Raw genomic sequence first — 6000 nt, 5'->3', positions numbered from 1 at the left:
CTGACTGGCTTCATGGGGAGCAGTTCCAGAGCATCGCCCAGGGACTCCGTGACAGTGGGCGCGGGGCTGTCCCTCCAGAGAGAGTGCCTTGTTCCCCTGGAGGTGGATGGGAGGAAGGTCAATGGATACTGGGATACGGGCGCGGAGGTGACGCTGGCCCAGCCCGAGGTGATGGCCCCAGATCGGGTGGTGCCTGACCCTGATGGGGGTGGGCGGGACCCCATTTAAGGTGCCCGTGGCAAGGGTACACCTGAAATGGGGGGCCAAGGAGGGCCCCAGGGATGTGGGGGTACACCACCATTTGCCCACTGAAGTTTTGATGGGGGAAGACCTAGAGGACTGGCCAAGCAAGCCCCAGACCGCCCTGGTTCTGACCCGTAGCCAGAGCCGGCGAGGGGCACTGCACCCTGACTTTGGGGAGGGTACTGCACCGGAGGCGCAGGACCCTACCCTGGTGGGGAGGGAGCGCCGAGGGGCACGGCTCAGAGAGGCGGAGGCCTCAGACCTGGCCACTGTGGGGGAACCGGGCCCCATCCCTTCCCCAGCCGCTGAGTTCCAGGCCGAGTTGAGGAAAGATCTCTCCTTGCGGAAGCTCAGGGACCTGGCCGACCTTGGTGTGGGACGGACCATGAGGAGAGGCTGCCAGGAGAGGTTCCTGTGGGAGAAGGGGTTCCTGTACCGAGAATGGGCTCCCACAAGGGAAGTAGAGTCCTGTGGGATCAGGAGGCAGCTGGGGGTCCCCCAGAAGTATCGCCGCAGGCTCCTGTACCTGGCCCATGACATCCCCCTCGCAGGGCACCAGGGAATCCGGCGCACCCGGCAGAGGTTGCTACAGAACTTTTACTGGCCCGGGGTCTTTACCACGGTCCGGCAGTATTGCCGATCCTGTGGCCCCTGTCAGAGGGTGGGGAAGGCCCGGGACAAGGGGAAAGCGGCTTTGAGACCTTTGCCCATCATAGAGGAGCCTTTCCAGAAGGTGGCCATGGACATCGTGGGGCCTCTCAGCAGGACGACCCGGTCGGGGAAGAAATACATTCTGGTGGTGGTAGATTTTGCCACCCGCTACCCCGAGGCAGTGCCCTTAGCTTCCATTGAAGCAGACACCATGGCAGATGTGCTCCTGATCATTTTCAGCCGAGTGGGGTTCCCCAAGGAAGTCTTGACAGACCAAGAGTCTTCATGTCGGCCCTGCTCCGGTGCTTGTGGGAGAAATGTGGGGTCCGGCACGACTGGGCCTCAGCTTATCACCCCCAGTCCAACGGGCTGGTGGAGAGGTTCAACGGGACGCTAAAGATGATGCTGAAAACCTTTATGAACCAGCACCCGCAGGGCTGGGACAAGTACTTACCTCACCTGCTGTTCACGTACAGGGAGGTGCCCCAGGAGTCGACCGGATTTTCACCTTTCGAACTGTTATATGGCAGGAGGGTGAGGGGCCCCCTGGACCTGATGAGAGACGAGTGGGAGGGGAAGGCCACTCCCGATGGAGAGTCAGTGGTGGAGTATGTCCTGATCTTCCGAGAGAGACTGGCTGAACTCATGGGCCTGGCCAGGGAGAATCTGGCCCAAGCCCAGAAGAAGCAGAAGGTCTGGTATGACCGCACGGCGCGGGCCCGTGCCTATGCCACCGGGGATCAGGTGATGGTTCTCATCCCCGTGAGAAAGAACAAACTACAGGCCGCCTGGGAGGGCCCTTTCAAGGTCGTCAAGCAGCTCAATGAGGTAAACTATGTGGTGGAGCTGTCGAACCGGGCGCACCACCGCCGGGTGTACCATGTGAATATGATGAAGCCATATTATGCCAGGGGGAATGTGGTGTTGGCCGTGTGTGGACAGTGGGAGGAGCAGGGAGATGACCCTTTAGTAGATCTATTCCCTGGGACCAGAGCTGGTTCCCCCCTGGAAACAATTCCCCTCTCGGATCAGCTAACCGCTGCCCAGCAAGCTGAGGTCAGGGGGGTGCTGCATCCAGACCAACAGCTGTTTTCCAACCAGCCTGGACGCACTAATCTGACTGTCCACCGGGTGCAGAGAGGGTCGCACCCGCCGATAAGATGCTCCCCCTTCCGAGTCACAGGGAAAACTGCTCAGGACCTGGAAAGAGAGGTCCGGGACATGCTGGCTTTGGGGGTGATCCAGCCATCTGCCAGCCCTTGGGCCTCGCCGGTGGTGCTGGTCCCCAAAAAGGACGGGTCGGTCCGGTTCTGTGTGGACTATCGGAAGCTCAATGCCATCACTGTATCTGATGTCTACCCCATGCCCAGGCCTGACGAGCTCCTAGACAAGCTGGGAGGAGCTCGGTACCTTACCACCATGGACCTTACAAAGGGCTATTGGCAAGTGCTGCTGGATGCAGATGCCCGGCTGAAATCGGCCTTTATCACCCCTCTGGGGCTCTATGAGTTCCTGACCCTGCCTGTCGGCCTCAAGGGAGCGCCGGCCACCTTCCAGTGCCTAGTGGACCAGCTCCTGAGGGGGATGGAGAGTTTTGCCGTGGCGTATATTGATGACATCTGTGTCTTTAGCCAGACCTGGGAGGACCACGTGTCCCAGGTTAGACAAGTGCTGGACCGACTCCAGGGGGCTGGGCTGACTGTAAAAGTGGAGAAGTGCAAGGTGGGGATGGCTGAAGTATCTTACCTGGACCATCGGGTAGGGAGCGGCCGCCTAAAGCCGGAACCAGCCAAGGTGGAGGTGATCAGAGACTGGCCCGCTCCCCACACCAAAAAGCAGGTCCAAGCCTTTATTGGGATGGCAGGATACTACCGAAGATTTGTGCCCCACTTTAGCGCCATAGCCGCCCCCATCACTGAGCTATGCAAGAAGGGGAAGCCAGACAAGGTGGTCTGGACCGAGCAGCGCCAGGAGGCTTTCCGGGCGCTGAAGGAGGCTCTGGTCAGTGGCCCAGTTCTGGCAAACCCAGACTTTGACAAGCCTTTTGTGGTGTTCACCGACGCCTCCGACACGGAACTGGGGGCAGTGTTAATGCAGGAGGATGAAAAGGGGCAGAGACACCCCATCGTGTACCTGAGCAAGAAGTTGCTACCCCGGGAGCAACACTACGCGGCCATCGAGAAGGAGTGCCTGGCCATGGTGTGGGCCCTCAAGAAACTAGAGCCCTATCTCTTCGGGCGGCACTTCACCGTGTACACCGACCACTCTCCCCTGACCTGGCTGCTCCAGATGAAAGGAGCCAACGCCAAGCTCCTGAGATGGAGCCTGCTCCTGCAGGATTACGACATGGACGTGGTCCACGTGAAGGGAAGGGCCAACCTGATAGCGGACGCGCTGTCCCAGAGAGGGGGCCCCGAACTTCCCCAGGTCACTGGTCACAGTGACCCCGCTCAGTTCAGTCTCGAAGGGGGGAGAGATGTGATGATGTGACTCAGCAGGGAGGGGGGAGTGTTGACCTGGCAATGTGAGACCTGAGAGCCTGTCACCTGAGCCAGGAGGGGGAGAGGGAGGTAACACCTCTGCCCGGGAATGTGGACGGAGACTGCAGCAGGGAACCTGCTGGGGGGGGTTAGTTTCGGTTCGGGGCTGGGTGGAGGAACACAGGGAATCCCAGGGCTGGGGTCTAAGCTCCCTGCTCCCCCAGAAGGACTCGACTGAGGGGTCCTGGGGGTACCCACAAGCTCTGTTTTGGACTGTGTTCCTGTTGTCCAATAAACCTTCTGTTTTACTGGCTGGCTGAGAGTCTCAGTGAATCCCAGGAAGAGGGGTGCAGGGCCCGGACTCCCCCCACACTCCATGACAAACTCCAAGGGGAAGTTGAGGCAGGTAGAATGTAGTTACTGAGATTTGGCCAGGACAGCAAGGACTTGGCTACGTTATTGTTACATCAGCTTGAATTTTCTTCGCGGAGAGAGTATGTTACTATAAATGTGCAATAGGGTCCAATGAGCACAAGGAGCCAGGGCTTCTGCACAGGAAAGCTGCTCCAGAAGCTAAATGCATAAAGGAGGCAGAATAATAGCAAGCACATTTCCCTTCTGATAGCCTGGAGCGGCTCCTGGTAATATACTTAGCCCCAGACCAGCGGCATGGCTACTTCCAGTGGTTTAGAAAACAGATTAGCGGTCAGAACAAATCTGCAGCCTCGTGGCTGCCGGGCCAGAATTCAGACTCTCCTGCTCCGAAAGCACAGCCCTGTTGGCACCTAAGCTGAAGGGGAACCTCCATTAGCAGTACAGGGGCCATGATCCACACTTGAGTTTGCTTTCATCCGTTCCAGGGCAACATAAGCAATATCTACCTAGCAACCATGGCTAAACCCTTTGGAGGTGTCGGGCCAATGGCTGCAGTTTATTTGCCAAGTCCAGGATAACTTCCCACCCATTAGAGGCTGCAAATTAAATAAGGTCACACAGGCATCACCCTCGCCTGCAGGGGGAGCCAGCTCAGACTCCCACCCATGGCCATCTGATCCCAGAAAGACCCAGTTCAGCCATGAAGGCTCTGGAGAGAACATCAGACCCAGCAATTCTCAGCTGCCCCCTGGGCAAAACCTCTCCTCTCTGTGCTAAAGGCTTTCCGCCCCAGCCGGCACACGGCCGCCTTCCTTGCTTTGCACGAGGCCCCGCAGCTGTAAAAGCAATGGGGCGGCCAGCGTGCGAAGATGGTTTTAACAACGAACCTCTGGGAACGGCAGGCCACAGGACGCACTTAGCATGTGCACGGGCGGAGGAGCACCAGAGAGAGGGGGCTTGCTGCAGCAGGTCACGTTCCCCTTTGAGAGAGGCCTGAAGGGGGTTTTGAGGGGAGGGGTAATTCCCACTCAGGCTGCTGCTCGCTTGGCTCAGGCCCCAAAGGGAGGTCGGATTGTCAAGCAGCCCCAGGCAGGGAGCCTGCAAGCCCAGCGTTCACGGGTTGCTGTCCATGAAGCTGCTCTGGCTCCAGCAGAGAAGTCAGGGGCTGCAGCATGGGGCTGGCTGCTGGCGGATTCATGCCACGCTGCACAGCTTGGGAATAAATCCACCCTGCACTCGGCCTCGGGTCTGCGCTGTAGACTTCAGGAGCTCAGACCCTGCCCCTCCACCTGCAGGAGGCGCTGTTAGCGGCACGGTGCCCATGCCACCCAGCGGAGCAGCTCGGAGCCCACACCAGAGCCGCTGGCTGCAGCCCCCTAACTACGCGTCGTACCCTCCCCGAGCCGGGGAAACGCAGGCAAGGCCTTTTCCAGAGAGCTCCAAGGATGCTTCCCTAGGCACCGGCCCCAAAGGCCCAGTCTGGGGGGTTCACCGCAAACATCTCCAGGCTCATCCCGGAGGGACAGGGCAGGCTGGGTGTTTATTCTCTACAGAAAACCGGGGAACAGCATCAGCTGGTGGTCAGGAGGGAGTCAGGATTCCTAGGCTCTAGGCCCAGCTCGGTCATTGACTTGTGACCCCAGCCAAGCCACTTTGCCTCCTTGGGACTCAGTTTCCCCATCTACTTCCCTGGCCCCAGCACTATAGCATCTACTGGCCTCACACCCCCTGCGGGGCAGAGCAGCTGTCCCTGCTGTACAGAGGGAACCCGAGGCCGGGAGAGGCAGAGTGGCTGGCCCAGCATTAGAGACAGGGACTCCCCGGCACAGCAAGGAATTGCCCAGCTCTCCCCCATCCCAGGACCCACCAGGAGGCCACCCAAGCTTGAAACTCTCCCAGGGGGGTTCTGCGCCCACCTCCACCCCAGCAGGTTGGGGGTGGGGGTGGCGCAGCCCCCAGACAGCTGGGTTTGCTATAAAAAGACAGAGCAGGCGTTCCCCACACACGCAGTTGCTGCTTCACCGTCATTCACTGCCCACCCCTCCCCAGCACTGCGTCCTGGGAGCGAGCCCCCAGAGCAAACAGGAGCCGCAAAGAAAGCGGCCGGGGGCTGGCATGAGCAGGAGGGACCAGGGCTGGTCTCCGGGGAGCGCCACACGGACAGGATGGCTCCGGGGACACCGCACGTGGCCTGCCCTGGGTGGATCGCCACTGCGCCCCTCGGCAGCAACCCGTCCCTGAACTGCCACTG

The sequence above is a fragment of the Lepidochelys olivacea genome (assembly GCF_965140295.1).
Source record: "Lepidochelys olivacea isolate rLepOli2 genome assembly, chromosome: 20".
Lineage (NCBI taxonomy): Eukaryota > Metazoa > Chordata > Testudines > Cheloniidae > Lepidochelys > Lepidochelys olivacea.
This window is presented reverse-complemented; position numbering follows the sequence as displayed.